Raw genomic sequence first — 20,362 nt, 5'->3', positions numbered from 1 at the left:
ATTATTATTATTATTATTATTATTATTATTATTATTATTATTATTATTATTATTATTATTATTATTATTATGCGCAGTAAAACTATCTGTATGCACAGTATAAGAAGGCAACACAGGGCGCGTAGCGTAACCCGTGAGCCAAGCGAAACTTAAAATAGCACGTGAATAAATCAATAAAATACATATACATAAATAAAAAAAATATAAAATATATAAAAATATATAAAAGTTATAGTCTAAAAATATAAAATATATAAAAAATATATAAAAGTCATAGCCTATATAAAAATGTATAAAAGTCATGGTTGGTAATCAATCTTGGTATTCATCACCATCATCTCACCTAACCACAATGATTATTATTATAATAATAATTATTATTATTATTATTATTATTATTATTATTATTATTATTATTATTATTATTATTATTATTATTATTACTGGCGGATGAGGGAAAGCTTGTTTGCAGTTGGCGGAGGACTGGAGGATGTTGATATGTTTTTTCACTTAAGATAAGATTTTGCGAAGAGCAGGATTGAAGGATATGACAAAGGGTGTTCTGTCTGTTTTTGTGGCTGTAGCGTTGTGTGACGTGAGATGGCTCGCACGCGATTTGCATCTCTGTAGGGAAAAGCGGTTATAACCACGTTTGACCAGGTGCTTGATGAGTTATTCGCTTCGTTTGTCAAAGGAAAGCGTCGGTAGAGCATTACAACAGATTCACAGGAAGAGGCTGAATGGAATAGTTTGTTTAGTGTGGTTTGGGTGGCATGAAGTTTTGAGGACGTATTGATGTTTGTCTGTGGGTTTTGTATGAGCATTAGAATGATTCTCATGCAAGCAGATATCTTTAAGAGTTCATCCATGTGCGCTGCGATGAGTTGTTGCGGTTTACCGAATCGCTTGTTGATGATACCAGCCGCCGCTTCGTAATTTTCTTCGGTGATCGGCAATCCAGCGATAGCTCGAGAAGCGGTTCCTCCGAGCAAGGATACCAAGTAATTTTGTAAGATAAGGATTCAAATGAACGGTACTTTAAAAGGTATCCCAGACACTTCGGAATTGAGTGACTTCTCCTTTGAACTTTGACAAGATGTTCTCGGGTTGTCTTGATTTTAATGGTCGAGGTCCTGAAACTGTCGAGTTATGGGAGAAGAAGATGCTGGTGAAGGAGGAGGTATCGAAGTATTGTCGGCCGAGTTCTCTTGATGAACGGATGATCCATGTAATGCGAAAGACATTTGGGAAGTCGTTGTTGAAACGGTGGGCGTGGTGCTTATGGAGATGTTTGCGATGGCATCCATGATCTTCATTTTTAAGAATTCGGAATCCTCTACTTCTTTCTCGATTTCTTCTACTTTGCAGACGGCTGAGATTTTCTCGTCGAACTCGCTGATAAGCTGCATTTTATCGTTGAGCATCTTTTTGATTCCCTCTAGTCGGGATTTCCTTTTCGCGTCTAGTTGCGTCGCTTCATTTTCCGTTAAAAATTTTTTCTGCTCGTCGATAATCTTCGATACGACGCCTCGGTTGGCCCCGCGAGTCGCTCGGAGCCGTAAAATTTCCTCCTCTGCCATCTCGATATGGAGTTTAGTCGCGATTCACTGCCCCACGTTGGGCGCCATGTAGTAAACTCGTGAAAGACTCGGAAAAGACGTATTCGAAAATCGATTAAACTTGTTTATTGTACCTAACCTGATATCGTCTCTGTATAATTATACATAGACTGCAAGCAGTCCCTTTCTGGATAGTCGAGAGGTCGCGCGAAGTAGCCGAGCGCGAAAAAACTAGAGCAAACGAGCGGAGGGGGGCTTGGGGAGAGGCGGGAAAAAGGGGAAGGAAAAGAAAGGAACTGCGCTCTTAGCTGTAACAGATGCTTTCACGGTAACACTGCCCACAATTCGTTAAACCCATTAAAAATCCAATTAAAAATGACAGCTAATAGATAACAACTCTGCATTGCTATTCAATGACCAGAACGTTACTGAGCAAAGAGGAACAATCGCCGAGCTTGGGCATTGATCCGAGCTTCTCTGAAAAGCCAAAATCTCTAGAAGTTGTGGTTCATTTGAATTTTTCTGCGAGGCCTAGAGTAAAAGAAATCGACGACACAAACGCCCGAAGTGTAATTAAGAACGTGGCACAAGACAACTGGAAAGCTGTTGTTAATATCATATTTACAATTGTAATTATCCTGCGCTAAACAGTTCTGCCGACAAAGCTTGTTACATTGCACTTGTTGGCGCCAATGTCTTTCAATAATTTTGGGATCTCCTCGAAGGCAACTGCTTTTAAACCAAAGTCATTTGACTGCAACTGGTCCTCGATAATACTGCGAAGCGGAACAACGACCGCGATCGAAGCCATGTTGGCAAAGTTTTTCGCTATTACGAAGCTTTGATATATAATGGATTTCCCGAAACCAATGGGAAGAATGGCCATTAACATCTTTTCCCGACAAGAGCACTTTTACTGCAAGCTTCTGTTTCTCTTTGAGAACTAAGCCGCCGAGTTGATCGCTTAAATTTACGAAGACATTGCTGCTACTCTCTTTCACGACTGAAGCCATTTTCCTAGTGATCTCAAATGTTGACATTGACATCCAAACGTGTGAAGAAGTTATTTACACATCAAACTTTTCTGACAGCAGTTATTGTTTATGGACCAATTGGAATTTTCCGTTGCTGGTGCGACTGGAAATTCGAACGCGTTGGTTACAGTTAAGAGGGAAGTCCCTTTCTTTCCCGCCTCTCTCCCAGTCTCTTCTCGTTTATTCTCCTCGCTCCAGTCTCGCTGCGCTGTGAGTGCACCCTCTCGACTGACCAGAAAGGGACTGCTTGCAGTCTAAATTATACATGTGTGAAAGTATATACAAGTAATTTGATAGTGGCATAAAACCGGTAAATAAAGTTGAAATCACAGCAGTTCTGTACAAACAAAACGATAAGCGCGTGACTAAAAATTACATAACAAAAATACGATCGACTGTTCGTGACAAGGCTCGTAAAGTATGGGGTGCCATTACCGCCAAAATTTAGCCATTGTTATTAGTATTTTCGTTTATGGTGCCTCTTTTTTCGTAAATGGTGCCTCTATTTTTGTTTATGGTGCTTCTGTTTTCGTAAATGGTGCCTCTAATTTTGTAATTGGTGCTTCTGTTTTCGTAAATGGTGCCTCTATTTTTGTTTGTGGTGCGTCTGTTTTCGTAAATGGTGCCTCTATTTTGTTTACGTTGCCTCTGTTTTCGTAAATGGTGCCTCTAATTTTGTTTATGATGCCTCCGTCTTCGTAAATTGTTTCTCTGCCTTTGTAAATGGTGTCTTTGTTTTGGTGAATGGTGCCTCTATCGTTATAAATACGACCTCTATTTTTGTAAATGGTGCCGCTGTTTTCGTAAATGGTGCCTCTAATATTCAGCGGTCTGGGACCAACTTTCGGTTGACTTAGCCGAGGAAGACTGGGGACCAGCATCTACATCCAAAATGGCCGACTCTGTGGCAGCTCTTCGCCAGCTTGTTGAAAGAGAATTACGAAACATCAGCAGCAGTGTATCAGCAGACCCTAGAGAAAATCGACCAAGTTGTCGTAGCTGTTAATTTCTTGGATTCTGTTGTACGGTTGCCTCAGGATATCTACGGGGACATCTCAGCTGCAGGGCGCATCATAGAAAGGAGGGATATATATAGCCGTGTCACGTCGTTCTCAGGACCAATGTCGTACAACTGGCGACTGTAAATTTGGCTGTCGTTTTAATTTTCTTTCTCTTCTCAACGCAAAAGTCGCCGACACTTAGATTTTTACTCTTTGTGTTTTTACAAATATTCTCATATAAAAGTAATGCATCAGTCAATTGACTCTGCGCCCTCCCAGACCCCCTGGACTTAGGGAGGGATCATGCATTTACCCGGTGGTCCTGGTATTAAAACAAACAAAAAAAAACCACTTTAATTGCCCCACCACCGGGATTAACTATTTCTGTAAATAGCCCATGCCATCACGCGGACGGAAAGCAGACTTTAATCACGGGAAGAAACTGAACAAAAGAGGCAAGTCCTGCAAGGGTGGGAATGGTCCTCCACGGAAATGACGAATTCTCATTTTAAAAAGTGCCTCAGTCCTTCATGTTAAATCCCGCTGCTGTCCCCTCGTTTGGGTAAAGAACTTTAAGAATGCAAACCCTTACCTACGTCCTATCCACCATATATTTGATACTTTTGATACAAAAAACAAGAGTGCGAGTAAGTGACCACTCAACGTATGGCACATTTCTGTCAATTTACGTCATTTTTGCTCTTTTTATGTATTTTTGAATCATAGAGCTATAACCCTTTTTTTATGAGAGCACATTTTCAGACTTTTCTTTTTTATTTCAGGGGGTTCAACCAAACCAACCCTACCTCTGTTGCAGAATTTACACTGTAAAACAAATCCAACAAGAAAACATTGTTACCAAAAGTATTAGATATAATCATGGCACAGTGAAGGCAGTTCCCTCCCCATCCATTACTGCCTTCATACTTGCACTAAATGCTTTGTAATTTAAATCAGCCATTGACTCTGGAATGATCAGTTTCAACAAGCATGTGGAGGCAAAAATTGCTGAGGCCTCTGCAGAAATCTCTACTATCAACTGACGAATGTCAGTTGGATGTGGTGTTGAGCTTCCTGTTGTAAACTTAAAAAATTGTTCAATATCTGCAAAAAAAGGCAATTCAAATTAAAGCAAAGAAAACTTTAGACATTGATTTATTGTTACGATGATAAAAGGAAACCAGCCAGATTCTTTGATCCACAGTTAGGATGAAAGACTTCGATGTCTCTAACTTGGCCATCCAACTCCTCATCCGTGATGGTGGAGAATGGCCTTGATGAGATGCCACATTCAGCAAGACGCCGGTCAATTATTCTTGAGGATACGTGAAGTATTCTGGCAATCGATGGAACTGTAAATCCTAAGTCTATGAGTGACTGTAGGTGGTCCACGCTAATTTCATAAGAAGGACGTAGCTTTTGGTTTGAGGAGTTTGTACTCAGGTTGACCTCAAGTTTTCTATAGTATGTCTTGCAGCTAAACTGATGACAGACATATGTCTTCATAAGTATCCTCAGGCAAGCGTACAACAGAATCCAAGAAATTAACAGCTACGACAACTTGGTCGATTTTCTCTAGGGTCTGCTGATACACTGCTGCTGATGTTTCGTAATTCTCTTTCAACAAGCTGGCGAAGAGCTGCCACAGAGTCGGCCATTTTGGATGTAGATGCTGGTCCCCAGTCTTCCTCGGTTAAGTCAACCGAAAGTTGGTCCCAGACCGCTGAATATTAGAGGCACCATTTACGAAAACAGCGGCACCATTTACAAAAATAGAGGTCGTATTTATAAAGATAGAGGCACCATTCACCAAAACAAAGACACCATTTATAAAGGCAGAGAAACAATTTACGAAAACGGAGGTTTGGTATATATTGGACATGAGTGACCATTCACCAAAACAAAGACACCATTTACAAAGACAGAGAAACAATTTACGAAAACGGAGGCATCATAAACAAAATAAGAGGCACCATTTACGAAAACAGAGGCATCATAAACAAAAACAGAGGCACCATTTACAAAATTAGAGGTACCATTTACGAAAAAAGAGGCACCATAAACGAAAATAACAGTGGCTGAATTTTGGCGGTAATGGCACCCCATAGTGAAGCTCATTTAATCAACAAAGCTAAAACATTGCACCTTCGGTATAAATAGACGTGACGAAACACGCCAATGACATGTCTCACACCTGTAACTTAGCCCTAAATAACCAATCATTGTCACGGATTTTATATTTGCGGGCTCAAAGAGAGACCGCAACCCTATTTTGCATGCAAGATCTCGATCTTGGGTCAATCTTGCCACTTGCTCCAATGTAAGAGTCGATCGATTAGAAGGCTGCTCTGAATCGAACTTATAAAGCCAAACATTCCAGCACTGCTTAATTAGAGCCTCCAAAATGCAAAAGAATGTGTAATATCTTATTCCGTGGCAAAATTGTAGGTACACTTATGTAAACACTTGCGCTTTGGAATCCAGTGATATTACTGTCGCACATGTCGAGTCCCATTGCAAAATCTGTCGAGTGTTCATGTGAAGAAATTGTGAAGCAAACGCCCAGCCAAAGTCCTATATTTGCCATATTTGTAGAGTATCATTCAGGTGAAAAGAACATGGTAGATGTTATCATCTACGATTTCCCTGTCGGTTAGCATCGAATCTCAAGTGAAGTTCGTCGAAACAAGTTTTCAGCACTTCCTGCTCTTCTTTTGACATCATAGCGAGAATTGAGTTATTTAAAAAAAACTGTTTCTTTCCATTTTCAACCTTTTAAATGTACGTTAACACTCCAATGATGCGAAACTTTGGCTGTGAAAATCGAGTAAACTGGCCGACTTTTAAAATATTCTTGTTCGAGTGAAAATGGATTCTGATTGGTTTACGAGGATTTATCGATCGCTTTTGGCAGAACAATTTTGCTCCAAGATTGCGGCTTTTTCGCGGAATGTAACGCGATCGCTTCTGAAATATCTTCGCTGCGCAAGATTATACTTGATTGTACTTGAATCTTTCGACTGAAAACTTCGGAAAGAGCATTTCCTTATTTAAAAACGTTAAACGTTTACGGTAGAATTCGGCAAGGAAGCGGGGAAACTTCAACGTGGCCGTTTGTTTGCCTTTGAGCAGACTTTGAAAGCCGCCGTGAATGTTTACAACTTCAGCGTAGCGTTACAAATAGGCCTTATCACGGTTTTCGACGCCATTTTGACGAGTAGGCAAACAGGCGTGAAATAACAGTGTTTGTATGGAAATCCGATGTCAAATAATTTTTATAAAAGATCGCTTCTGAAAAAACTCATGAATTGGAAACTTTTGGCACTAGGAAAAGGATTTTAGGAAAAAATTTGGAGGGATGGAGCTGTGCTAGAAAGCGTCCAGTCCTGTTTTGAACTTTCCATACATTTCCCTGTATTTTTTTCCCGCGAGCTATTTTTAGAGCAGTTCGCGGCTGGTTCGCTTTACAGACAAATGTATGGAAAATTCAAAACACGACTGGACGCTTTCTGGCACAGCTACATCCCTCTAAATTTTTTCTTAAAATCTCTTTCCCAGTGCCAAAATTTTCCAATTCATGAATTTTTCGGAAGCGATGTTTTTATGAAAATTATTTGACATCGGATTTCCATACAAACACTGTTATTTCACGCCTGTTTGCCTAATCGTCAAAATGGCGTCGAAAACCGTGATAAGGCTTATTTGCATAAATATTATCGAGATCATCTCAAAAGGCAATGTCACGTTTTCTTCATTTTCTATCAACTAATTTTAAATTGTAACCGTGTCTTCCTCTGACAGATGACTGGAATACCTGTCCACTAAACCCAGTAATAAACAGTGAAGGAAGCGAAACTAAAAGATTGCGACTTTTTCGGCCGCTGTTTCACAAGCTGAGAATAGAAACGCGAGATCGCTACCAGTACGCTGCACATAATTATGCTTGATTGCACTTTAATCTTTCGAATCAAAACTTCGAAAACAGCGTTTCCTTGTTCAGCTTGTTTGAAAAACGCACAATAGTTTCGGGTGTAATCGGACGTTTCAACCCATCGAATCTCGGATGTAAATGACAACAAACGCTAAAATTGCTCAGTACGCTATACGGACTGTCTTCAACAGAGCCATGCAGGTTTTTTTCATCTAACTACCCAACGCGATGGCCAACCAATTTCAATGTTCAACAAAAGTTTTATTGAAAATCCCTCGACTCAAAAGTGCTCTAGACCGCAATTCCTAACCATTGGTTATTTCTAGTTTAAATCTCCATTTGTAATGATCCTTTTATGTTTCTCACCGTCTTTTCTTTTTCGTTCAGCCCCCGTGGAGGGTTTGTATTGCAAACCGAAATATTGGGCAAAATATTGTTTTTTTAAAACCAGTATATTTCAGTTATTCCAGCCTTTGTTGTTTATTGTATCAAGCTCGTCACCTCCGCCGTTGGGATCAGTCTGCTGTCAATATTTTGTATTTGAAATAATTTGCTGATCCAGGGTGTACAAGTGATCCGGCTGTGAGACTTGCAGATTTATTTGTATTTATTTCCTTTGGAAGCCCCAGGAATGGACCACATTTTAAGCGCTTTTTTAGTTAACGAGCATGTATTTCAAGTTAGCAAAAGGCATGACCATCAGTTCCATGTAAAGCCATACATACATGTTATTCAACGGACAGGGCTCTGGCTGTCCGTACCAAATTTTATGAAGGAGAACAAGCGCCTGACGCGGCGATTTGGTATATCTTCGACAGACAATGAAATAGGACCACAGAGATGGCAGACAAGGGCGAACACGAGAAAAGTGAAGAAATTCGTTCGGCTGAGTTATTCAAGAAGAAGAAGAGCCAAGGTCGTCGCAGAATCAACTTGTCGATCAATCGAATTCGAGACCTTCAGGAAAGGGGTCCAGGTGAAGACAAAAGAAGACGACCAGAAAAGGAATTACAACAGCTTCGGAGAGATTATGACATTACGCAAGAGTAAAATGGTGACCTTGATGGCCTAGTGGATGAAGACGAATACAACACCTTAGACCGGTGGGAGGATGAATTGACGAACGACTAATTCTTCATCGAATAAGACGTTCTTCAACGCACTCAAAGCCAGCCAAGTTAAGGATGGTGCCTACTAATACCGAAGTATTTTTGTGTGGTTTATGACTATGCGGGAAAAGCAGATCTTAGCAAGTAGGGCTATTGGAATCCAAAAAGAAAATTGGGGGTGACGACGCATTTTTCAGAGATAATTAAGCAATAATATCTCTAAAAAAGCGCCCAAATATAAAGCAATGTAGGGGATTTTTTTCCTAAATTGAAACTTAATTATCTCAGAAAAATGCATGGTTGCCCCCAATTTTCTCTTGAGATACCAAAAGCATTTGCTAAGTTCTGCTTTCTCCGTATAGTTTTAAACAGCGCAAAAATATCCCTGTATTAGTAGGCACCACCCATAGAAAACCCGAGTATCTCGCGATGCGCAGAAAGTATGCGCAGTAACAATAGTAGGCACCGTCCTTAAGCAGACACATTCAAGTCACGGTGGTAACGAAAGTGGCGATCCTGAGACGAGTAACACTAACAGTTCCGTTCAAAGTGCGAGTCACACAACAGGCGAGAGCGTTCCTGGTGGAGTAGCAGGGCATGCAAGTGGCTCAAATGAGTCGGCAAGCCATCCAGATCAGGGCGACCACATATGACCAGCTCCCATTCTCGTCCCCAGAGCCCCAACGTTTTTTATTTAAATTGTTGAACGAGTGGCTCTGGGTCCATCCAAAAATATCGTTTTTTTCATTGGTTGTCGAAAACCTGATGCGCTATAAGGTGAAAAATGCTACGCTTCTGCGCATTTGTCTTTACTTCCTAAAACTGAGCAGTACTGAGCGGATTCTACTGAGCGATAATAATACTGAGCATGCGCAATGGTAATTTATCACACTGAGCGTGCGCTACCCGATGTCGTGAAATTCACGACATCCGGTAACGGCTGTTACCAGGGCCTACGATCCAACCGCTGTCCAGAAGATCGTAGGCTCTGGGAACGAGGATGGACCAGCTCCCAGTTGGCTTCGTAGCTCAGTTGGTAGAGCACTGCACCGGCATCGCAGAGGTCATGGGTTCCAATCCCGTTCAAGCCTGAATATTTTCTTCGGGCTTTCTTTTCGCAACTACTTAGTAGATGCAGAGCAACTGCGAGGATCTTTCTTCTATTTGGTGGAAAGTCCTTGTTGGAGCAGAGAACGGACGTTGCGGAAGTTGGTTTTTGAGGGGAGAAACTAAATCAATGATTTTGCTGTACTACACAAAGTCTGGTGGATATTTACGACCCCCCCCCCCCCCCCCAAAAAAAAAATTTTTTTTTTTTTTTCCTATAAAACAAAGCCCAGGTCTTGTTATAAATCACGCAACAAATCCGCCCGGGTTTGTGGACAAGATCGAAAAATTCCGCCCGCATCCGGAGCCAACCAGATTGCATGATATGATTTACAGAATTTCACCCGTTCGCGTACTGAGAAAACGGAAAAACAACAAATACCAGTCCTTAACATTTCCAAAATCAGTCGATCAGTGACGACCTTACCAATGTTCATGTTAGCCTCTCTCGCAGACGCTCTTTTTAATCGTCACGCAATCTTTCCTCCCCAACGAACGAAGATTGAGGAGGAAAGATTGCGTGAGGAGCCAAATGAGGGTCTGCGAGAGAGGCTAATACCAATGCCAACCTCCTTATATTTATGAATATGAAGAATTGTGAGAGAAATAAATAAACAAAATGATAAAAAAACCAAGATATCTCTTGCTTTGTCTCACTAAAGTAGACGTACTGCGGTCAAATTAAATTTTCTAGAAGCCCAGGATGAATTTGTTATTTTATTTTATTTTGTTTTATTTTATTTATTTTTTGTAACCAGTTTCAGCTTGTAGAAGTGTACAGACGTGCGTATGTGCGCATATGGTAGCTATGCCCCTGATCTATGCATGCTCAATTAAAAGTATAAGCGTTTCCTGCATTTCTCAATACCAGACAGCTCTTCCCTTTTCGGACGAACGGTCGCATCTTGCGAAAGGAAAGAGGGAGCAAAATTGCTATTGTGGCCGAAATCAGTGTTTCTCGAAGCCGTGAAAAGGGTTATATATGGCAACTGGGAAATTCTACTGGATGAGCTTAATTAACTTCAAAATGGAATGGACACTTCAAAATCAGTTGCCCGCGAAAGCTCCAAACCTCTTGCTTTGACTTTAGCCACAAAACACCTGGGACGATATTGGATTGTGTGACATTTAATAACTGAACATAACTTGCGTGATCTTGATGTAATACTAGTAGTATGTTTGATTCTTTCTTCGTTTACGAACAGATATCGCGTGATCATAACAATACATTATCGATTCGCTTGTAATATTCTGAGCATTCATTAAAACAGGAGTTGACCACAACACTCGTCTCTCTTATACATCGTTTCGACGTACGATACAAATGTTACAACACCCCAGCTACGCTTATTGCGTCAAGACACGTCCTCCTGACGCTATTCAATTTCCGCACCATTGCTTTCGTTTACTCGACACCCCGAACATTTAATAGATTAAGACATACTTAGTATAACATTACATATTAATTTGACAGGATGTTTTTCCTACATAAGCCAAAGGTAAAATACAAACAGCAACGGGTGAGTTTTTCAGCAGCTTTCATTTGAATGGTAATGATCAATTTACACCAGATAAGATTTCATTCAAATATTCCGCAGTTGAACCAAATTTCATGACTCGTTCTTGTTTGGACTCCAAAGTGCTATACCGAACTGGACGAATGAATCAAAGGAAACGATTTGTTTTCGGTCCCGTCTTAGGGAGTACAATTGATATAATAAACCTTCAATAAACAGATGCAAATTTCTGACTTAAGTGTCTTCGGACAAGGTCGGAATTTTACTAGTTTACCTGGAATGGCAGCCATAAATGGGTCATAATGCGAAACCAAAGACAGTAATAAAGAATACTCACCCTTTGTTAAGTTTCCACTTAATTTCAGAGTAAAGTAAATCAGCAAGCGGCAGTTATTAGTATTGAACAGAAGAGAAATTGAAAATGAACAATGCGGACATTTGATAGACTTTCACTTTCGACTTCAAGACATGACGTATTTGTCTATTTTCAGCCATCACGTATTCAGATCACGCGATTTTAATCATGACACCATTGCATGTTTACTAAAATTCCGCGAGCTTGTTAGAAAGCCAGATCTCATTAAGAGTTCCATGAACTGTGAAAATCGCATAATTTAGAAACTTTTATCATTGCGGTAGAATCTCGCGAGCGATTACTGATATGTTCACGTGACAGATAGCGTGACGTTCTTCTTTCTCTGCGTGCAGGACTAAAGTTGCCACGCTTCCTAGACAGGACAAGGGCAAACTCTTGTTGTTTGTTGCCACAACCATGTCACGCTAGCACACATTTCTCTGTTGAATGCACGCAGTCAACAATTTTATGCATCATAGTTACTATGTTTAGCGAATAAAAAACATATATCTTTAAGTTAAGTACACCCAGGTATAATCTTTATTCAATTACCGTATTTGGGAAAAAGGACCTGAAACGTTAACATGACCAGTCTTACATTGATCACGTAAAACAATAAAAGTACATTAATGAATGAAGGAACAACGAAAGAGCGAATGAACGAACGAACGACTGACTGAAGGAACGAACGAACGAACGAACGAACGAACCAATGAATGAATGAATGAATGAATGAATGAATGAATGAATGAATGACTGACTGACTGACTGCCTGACTGACTGACTGACTGCCTGACTGACTGACTGACTGACTGACTGACTGACTGACTGACTAACTGACTGACTAACTGACTGACGGACTGACTGACTGACTGACTGACTGACTGACTGACTGACTGACTGACTGACTGACTGACTGACTGACTGACTGAAGGAACGAACGAATGAATGAATTTGAATTTTTGATAAGGCTACACCCGCTAGAGCCAATCATTCCTATAAGTTATAAATTAAGAGCCGTTGTCTAAGAAAACCGGGCAGGCGTCACGGATGGGGGTCGGCCGATTTCCTTCATTTTTTAGCTGTTTTCTACTTTCGGTCAGTGATGTTGAAAGGCAATATTTCTATATTCAAACACCCAAAAAAAAAAAAATCGGCCGTTACGGACGAGAAATCCGGTAAAACTCAAATGCTTAAGTTGACAGATTAATCGCTACTCAAATTCTACCAACTTCGAGAATCTCTTATTTGGATAGTTTTTCTCTGATTCTAAGTCATCTAAAACTTTCTTGATACGTTTATTACCTCTAGAGAGGAAAAATGATTTGCACGTAATTAAATTCAAAAGATAAACATGCGTGTTTATTAACTTTTCCGTAAGATCGTTTTCTCAAAAAGGCGGCGGTTTATGGTAAAAAAAAAATAGTTCTAAGAACTCATTATCATCCCTTTAACACGAATAACGAATCTGAAGTTTGGAATCTACAAAATCAGAAGTGCTTTCAACCTTGATTTCAGGTGCACTTTATCCGTAAAATTGGACAAAATAACATGTCACGCACATTGTCACGCACTTTTTGCTGACAAAAATTTTCGCAAATTTTCATTTAAGCTGTGGCTCTTTCCCTGACAATTTGATCGGCTGCCGAAATAAGAACCTCAATTTGTATTTAGAACCCTAAACTGGTCAATTAGTTCGCTTCTCTAATATATTTAATTTCTGATTTTTGGGATGTCTATATTCAGTTATATTCGACTCTTGTTGCTTTTTAAGTGTTGCTGGTACTCAGCCCGCTTTGAAGCGTAGCAATCTCACGAGAGAAACACAGTGTACAGCTTTCTCAAACGTTAATTTTTTCCAGATTTTCTGAGAGTATAAAAATTCTTGGTCTGACAGTGATTTAAAAAAGCGCTTAGTCCATCTAATATTTTTGGGTCTAAATGGAAATGAGTGTCTGAAATATTTCATATTATTCATTTTAAATAATGTATATATTTTTTTAATACGTAGCAACGCACTATATCAAACAAATGGCTCAACAACCAACGAAGGAAATGCCCAGTATTAGTTTAGCTGATATTGATGCCTCAACTTATCTGTCAAGATTTTTTAAATTTGCCTTCCTTAGTCTCCAAAATTTCGGAAAAAAATTCGACAAACATTTTTCTTGTCGGAATTCACTTATCATTAATAACTGCGGGGAAATGTATTAAATTGTCAATATTTTCAAACTGCTCACTTTCACTGCACCAAGAGAAAATAGAAGTTCACAATCTCCAGAATGAGCTGCTCGTTTTTAAACGCAAATTCACCCTGTGGCCCAGTTAATCCCACGGTCGTCCCAGTGAAAACTTGCAATCATGATTTACACAGCCATCTTTCCTCGCTTGGTATAAGTGGAAGAACGCAAGATCATCAAACTTAATCTCGTACCCCGATCTCGGGAATGTCGAAATGTGACCGTGGGAGATCTGGGTACGAGATTACATCAAACTGTCACGAAGCAATTTATTTGCTTGTGAACCGACCAGTTCCAGTTGGAGCGGGTAAGAAAAAGTCATTCTTACTTTTCCGGCATGAGAAAAGTTTGAGTGGCCAGTCTTCAGTTAACTTTTTCTTTCCTCCATAAACAATTCCAACGAGAGAGCAATGTTGATAACCTTGCAAAATATGACGATTTGTACGATATTTGTTAAGCCTTATCACGTCGATCAATTAGTACTAAGGAAAGGAAGTAAAATTCTCCAAGTCAATATCCTTTGATTCTTACTGATCTGGCGCAAGTCTTTTCATTTGAAGTGTTTGTTTGGGTGTTTTTTTTTCTTTTTCCAGGTTATTACACATAGAAATCATGTCACCGATTTCTGTAAAAGTAGCTTAAGAAATAGAAGGAAAACATTTCGACTTTTAGAGTTTCGCGTACAAATACTTAACACTATGCCTGATTTCTGTGAAATGTTACCCCGCACAATCCTTGTCGTGTAAGGGGAGGGGGGAGGGGGGTTGGGACCCTGTGTCTCTAAGGGAGCGGGTTTTTGACGACGGCACCACCTACAAGATATAATGATTTTTGCAGTTTATGACCATGCGGCAAAGGTAGATCTCAGTAGCAAGGTTTATTGGTATTCATAAAGAAAATGGGGGTAACAGCGGAGTTTTCAGAGATAATTCAGTAGCATTAATTCTAAAAAGGTTTATAGTACATATCAATGCATGGCAGTTTTTTTTTTTTTTTTTTTGTAATTTTTTTCTTTTTTCAAATTGGAGTTAAATGATCTAAGAAGAACGCGCGGTTACCCTCACTTTTTGGATTCCATTATCCCTAGCGGACATTTGCTTTTCCTTTGACTTTAGCTTCGCTTACTCGTCAAATGAAGCTGTTTTGCGACTCACTATGGTCAGTTCATGAAGAAAAGTGTGGTAACAGTGGCGGATCCACGGGGAGGTTCCATGGGGTCCGGACCAGCCTCCCCCCCCCCCCCCCCCATAAGACCCGTTTTTTTTTTGTTGTTGTTGTTGTTGTTCTTTTACTGCTTGTTTGACACTAAAATTCTTGCATCACAAGATATCATAGTATATCACTATTCAATTAGTTGATTTTTTTTAAGAAAATCATTGTATATTCAGAAATGTAATTTTAACCGGGGGTACCCTCTGGTGGTCTGCTAGCCTCTGCTCACAAAGCAGTATTGCCCGGACCGGCGTTAACACTGCTCTTCTTTGCTTTCTTTCAACCGGTTTCATCTGCCGTGGTGAAGCATGACAGTCTTCGTGATTTAGCAGAAAAGTAGCCTGCAGAACAGGCGTATTTTTTTTTTTTTTTTTTTTTTTTTGCGTTTCTTTCAGGTGAGCGGAGGTAGGCACGAGGCGAGCGCGAAGCGCGAGTGACGCGCGACGGAAGGTTCTCTCTCATCGCGCGTGACTTGCATTCCTTGTTTACCTCAGTTCGCCTGAAAAAAGGCAAAAAAAAAAATGACATCGCTTGTTCTGCAGGCTAGCGGAAAGCTACAAGCTTGGCAACACGACTTACCTACACCGTCCACACTTCTTTCTGAGATAAAGGAAAGGCAATACTTTTGGAAACAGGGCACACCAAATTTACCACTACCTGGAAATCTTATGGAGTGTATAAAATGTGCTGACGGGCGAGGGGTGGGGGGGGGGGGACTCGGTGGTGTAGGGAATAAGTAATTTACCGTGAAAACGTTTCAATAGTATATCTGAATCAAAGTTTGGACTCCCCCTCCCCTCCCCTCTATCCAACATTCCTGGATCCGCCCGTGGGTAACGAGTGAGTTATGAACGATTTTTAAACATGAAACTTAATTTGCCCTAATATGATTTTCCGGAAAAATTATTGGGCTACTTGTTTTCAACAATATAGAAAGAAATACTTACGTAATTCTCACGTAGACGGCAAACGCGAAATAGCCTGTTTTCACGTAGAACCAGCAACCGGCAAAAAATGGCGGGAAAACGTGGTCACGTGTTCATTTTGTGCCGTTCGTGTTTCACGTATGTGATGCTAATCAGGGGCGGGGGAGAAGACTCCTCAAATTTTCGTATCAGAATCATCCAACAAAAGTTGACGTCACATCCGGTCAAATTGGCGCCCAGCAGCCTGTCTCGGCGAAGTCGAATGATGGCGTCTGGGTCGGGCATGATTTCTTCGGATTTTTGAGCCATCAGTATCAGGAATTGTGAACTGTGGATATGAAAGATGTTGTAAAGATATTGCTTCGACTTCATGAGCAAGGGTTTTCCAAAGGAGTCATTTTTTCTATTGTTTTGACGGAAATTACGAGACAGCTAAGCGTCGTGTCATGGCGAAAATTTCACACTCTCAAAACGAGTGGCGTTCAGGCTTTTGGCTCTTGTGGCCTCTGATCGTTCGAAAGCTGAAATTTTAATAGCCTATCCCGTGTGCAACATAATGGAGGAGACATCGTCAGTCATAGTTTGCAGTGTTAACATCGGGAACGTAATTATCTCTCGACGTGAAGTGTTGGAAGCTTGTATCATTGAAGCTGTTCTAATTGTCTTCGTTGTAAGAGACTCGTAATCCTCCAGGTGAGTAAATGTAGTTATCTTCATTTCCAGTTCTTTTCTGCCGACGTGAGTACCTTTACATGTGGGCTTTAGAGTAATAAGTCGGTTTTGTGCTTCGTAGTTCTTTAATAACGACGCAAGTGACGTTCAATTAATAAATAGCTATAGTAATTCTGGTAATTCTCTTATCTGAAATGCATTTCATATCATGTTGTCCTGCCAGTGCAGGCTTGAGGAGGGGCTTGAGTCAGAAAATGTATCTGCGTGGCCTGGTTCATATTGCTAGTGTGAGACAGTTGTTAAAGTTATTGATGTCAAGCCATCTTAAACAATAAATTAAATAGCATTATTGCGAATGACATTATTTCTCAAGTATTGAAAGAAACAACCCCTTCACCCTTTATCCCATCTGCACTCTCACCACTTGGGTGCTCATGGGTTGAGGCTTTTTATACATTTGCACTATAATTATGCACCTGTGACATAAAATTGTGGTAAGAACAAACAGTATGCCACAAGCCACAGACAAGTGGCATGAATGATGTTCTCACCTTGTTTTGAAGTCCTCTTTGGGTTATCAAAGGACACATGGAAGGCCAAATGGACTTTGAAAACTCTTTATGGCTGACAATGTCATTTGTACATCATATAAATATTTACCAGTTATTTCAGTTATGTTAGTTGGTGCCAAATATTTTAGGGTGGGGAATTGTCTTTTTCTCTGTGTCCAAGGCTGGGGAGGAGAACATAAAGTAAAAAAATATATATATATTTGCAAATTCCTGGAGGTTATCTATCAGCAGTAATTGACCCATACATTAAGTTCAAATAACATTGTCTCCTTTGAACCAATGAAATTCAAAGTTCATTTTGACAAGGAATACTGAGTTCTGTTCAATTCAATGAAAAATCAAAAGTTCAATAACCACACAATCAGTTCAAAAACCACACATCAGTTCAGTGACAGTAGACCAATGTAACAAAAAGTATAGGTGATTTGTTTTCAATTTTCTCTCGTTCATGCTTGTCAAGGATGCAAATGAGAGGCCTGCTTGTAAATTTCATATTAGTTCAATTCAAAGAAGGCTTAAAAATTCAATCACCACACCAAAACAACAAACCTCCCACCCCTTCCCTACCCCCCTGCCCTGCCAAAAAAAGGGGGAATTATATAAATGTATATATATTTATTAAGCACCTGGGTGATAGCAGACCTCAAAATAAAGAAAAGTTACTGGTGTGGGTTTTTTTACTTCAATGGGTCCTGCAGGTAGGGAAAGGGAAGGAAGTGGACAATTCAATTGAATTCAATTCAATTTTACTCACACTTACTACAACGAAATACAATATATTTTATAGTAAGAAAAAATGAAACGTGCAGAGCACTTAATTAAATGATTTTACCCTCTACGGAAGAAGTGCGTAGTGGTCAAAGGAGCAAGGCTTTCGTGTTGGCCACTTACAAATCGACAGCAGTTTTCTATGGTCTATACTCTTATAGACAATGAAGTGATGTCAAACAAGGTTCAAAACCCAAGTGGAACCACGAGCCACAGGCGAGTGGTTTCACTCCCAAGTTTTGGACATTTTATGCCATCATTTTATGGTCTATAAGAGTATAGACCATCGAAAACTGCTGCCAATTTGTTTTTTTACAATAACATGGAAAAAGTATGAGCGGAATTGGCAATTTTTTTTCGTTGAAAAAGCGCGCGCATTGCATCTGACATCATTTTTATTGTCTGTACTTTTATACACAATAGCTATGGGCCAATCAGCGTGCCGGAATTTGGACTGTTATTGTAAAATACCTCCGTGCAATTAAATAAAATAGGGAAAACTAGAATTTATAATACTGGTTGAAGAGCTCTGCTAATTAAATTAGGCTTGGGAGATGAAAATACAACAGTAAGGAAAAAAGTGTTTACAGCAAATTATAAGTATATGGTATACGTTAAATTTTTTTTAATATTATTAATATTTGGCTATCAAGCAGAAAAAGTTTGTATTTCTTCTTAAAAACATTGTGGCGCAGACACTTAACTTCCATTGGAATTGTTTCCCAGGTTTGTGATGCCACTACTCTAAACCGTGCCAAACCATAATTAGTTCAAGAAAATGGTCTGTACAGGTTTTGACTAGTGGCAAATCTGATATTATATTTATGGATATCAGAAGTTAGGGAAACAAGATCATGGAGTGCAGGGGGTGTTTTTTTTAATGTATTGTAATTTATGCACAAGGGAACCAATTTTCAATTTAAAAATGTTCTCTAGCTTAAGGATTTCGAATAGAGTAAAATGTTGCATTATCTCTCTTGTGTGCAAAGAAGATGCAGTGAAGGCAGTAATATGGCTTATTTTTATCTTTTTAAATTTTGTTTGGCATGCAGTACCCCAGCTCATTGACCCGTTATTTCGATACGGATATATGAGTGTATAGTATAGTTGTTTAAGCGTATTCATAGAGACATAGTATCTAAGTTTATCTAAAATTCCAATTCCAAACAAATATTTTTGCATTATATTAATAAGGTTTATAAGTCATATTACCATAGTTTAGAATTTTCCTTACCTACATGAAATTTTTAGGGATTTAATGTTTTTAATTTTTCGTTTTAATTATTTTATTTTAGAGATTTAAACAAAAACTCAAAAGGAAAGAGACCAGCAAATCCCCCTGAGACGGCAAGAAAGGAAACAGACAGCAAAAGGAAGAATGTGACAAGACCAGGAGTAACTGCAATGGCCACTTAGCTACAGTGTATATGATTTATTATAATTTACTGTGTCAAAGTCTAATAAATGTCTGCTGACAATAATTTTCACATTGGTGCACAGCGTCATGTTTGATTACATTGATGTATTCCTATGATCCAAAATTTGGTCAGCCAAGCTGTCAAGCTGACCAGCCATATGCCTTAGCTGGGCAGCCACCCACTGGGCCTCCATTACTGTTTTATTATTATTATTTTTTTAATTTGTTCGCTTTACTTCTTAACTGATCCTCTTGTTTCTTGACTCTTCTCTCAAGTGCCACAATCCCTGTTTCCCTTTTTACAAGCTCCTCCTTGTCTTCTGCTAACTGTATGGCCATCGCAGTTTCTTCCAGTCTTGTTGCTTTCTTCCGTTTGCTGTCTGTTTCCTTTCTTGCCATCTCAGGGGGATTTGCCGGTCTCTTTCCTTTTGAGTTTTTGTTTAAATCTCTAAAGATAAAATAATTAAAAAGAAAAATTAAATTAAATCCCTAAAAATTTCATGTAGGTAAGGAAAATTCTTAACAATGGTAATATAACTTATAAACCCTATTATATAATGCAAACATATTTGTCCACTTCCTTCCCTTTCCCTACCTGCAAGACCCATTGAACTAATAACACCCACACCAGTAAATTTTCTTAATTTTGAGGTCTGCTATCACCCAGGTGGTTAACAAATATAGGGGAGGGGTGGAAGGTTTGTTGTTTTGGTGTGGTGATTGAATTTTTAAGCCTTCTTTGAATTGAACTAATATGAAATTTACAAGCAGGCCTCTCATTTGCATCCTTGACAAGCTTAAAGAAGAGAAAGTTGAAAACACATCACTTATAGTTTTTCTTAGATAGGTCTACTGTCACTGAACTGATGTGTGTTTTTTGAACTATTGCTATTGTTATTTGACTTTTTGATTTTCAATGAACCATAGGACTTCTAGATTTTT

General features: G+C 39.4%; 3 protein-coding genes and 1 long non-coding RNA gene across 5 annotated transcripts in view; 1 reads left to right on the top strand and 3 right to left on the bottom strand.

Annotated features, from left to right (window-relative positions):
- Window positions 1–11,672, bottom strand: part of LOC146482337 (uncharacterized) — a 53,363-nt gene extending 41,691 nt beyond the window's left edge. The window contains exon 1 of the mRNA XM_085107184.1: window positions 11,596–11,672. The gene's annotated coding sequence lies outside the window, so the exon portion shown is untranslated. The remainder of the gene's footprint in view (window positions 1–11,595) is intronic.
- Window positions 1–11,711, bottom strand: part of LOC146482336 (uncharacterized) — an 88,514-nt gene extending 76,803 nt beyond the window's left edge. Inside the window, exon 1 of one of the 2 annotated variants that reach the window (XM_085107170.1) lies at window positions 11,596–11,711. The gene's annotated coding sequence lies outside the window, so the exon portion shown is untranslated. The remainder of the gene's footprint in view (window positions 1–11,595) is intronic. The other variant, XM_085107169.1, reaches the window with a different exon arrangement.
- The window catches only part of LOC146482334 (uncharacterized), a 65,570-nt gene that overhangs the window by 23,954 nt on the left and 21,254 nt on the right, over window positions 1–20,362 (bottom strand). The window lies entirely within an intron of this gene.
- On the top strand, window positions 16,148–19,856 carry LOC146482335 (uncharacterized). Its single transcript, XR_014864125.1, has 2 exons — window positions 16,148–16,684; window positions 19,299–19,856. It is a non-coding gene; the product is annotated as an uncharacterized LOC146482335 (long non-coding RNA).

Source organism: Pavona decussata, unplaced genomic scaffold (assembly GCF_977016875.1).
Source record: "Pavona decussata unplaced genomic scaffold, jaPavDecu1.1 SCAFFOLD_46, whole genome shotgun sequence".
NCBI classification, from domain to species: domain Eukaryota; kingdom Metazoa; phylum Cnidaria; class Anthozoa; order Scleractinia; family Agariciidae; genus Pavona; species Pavona decussata.
The sequence above is the reverse complement of the archived record's forward strand: the minus strand, read 5'-3'. Positions and strand labels throughout refer to the sequence as shown.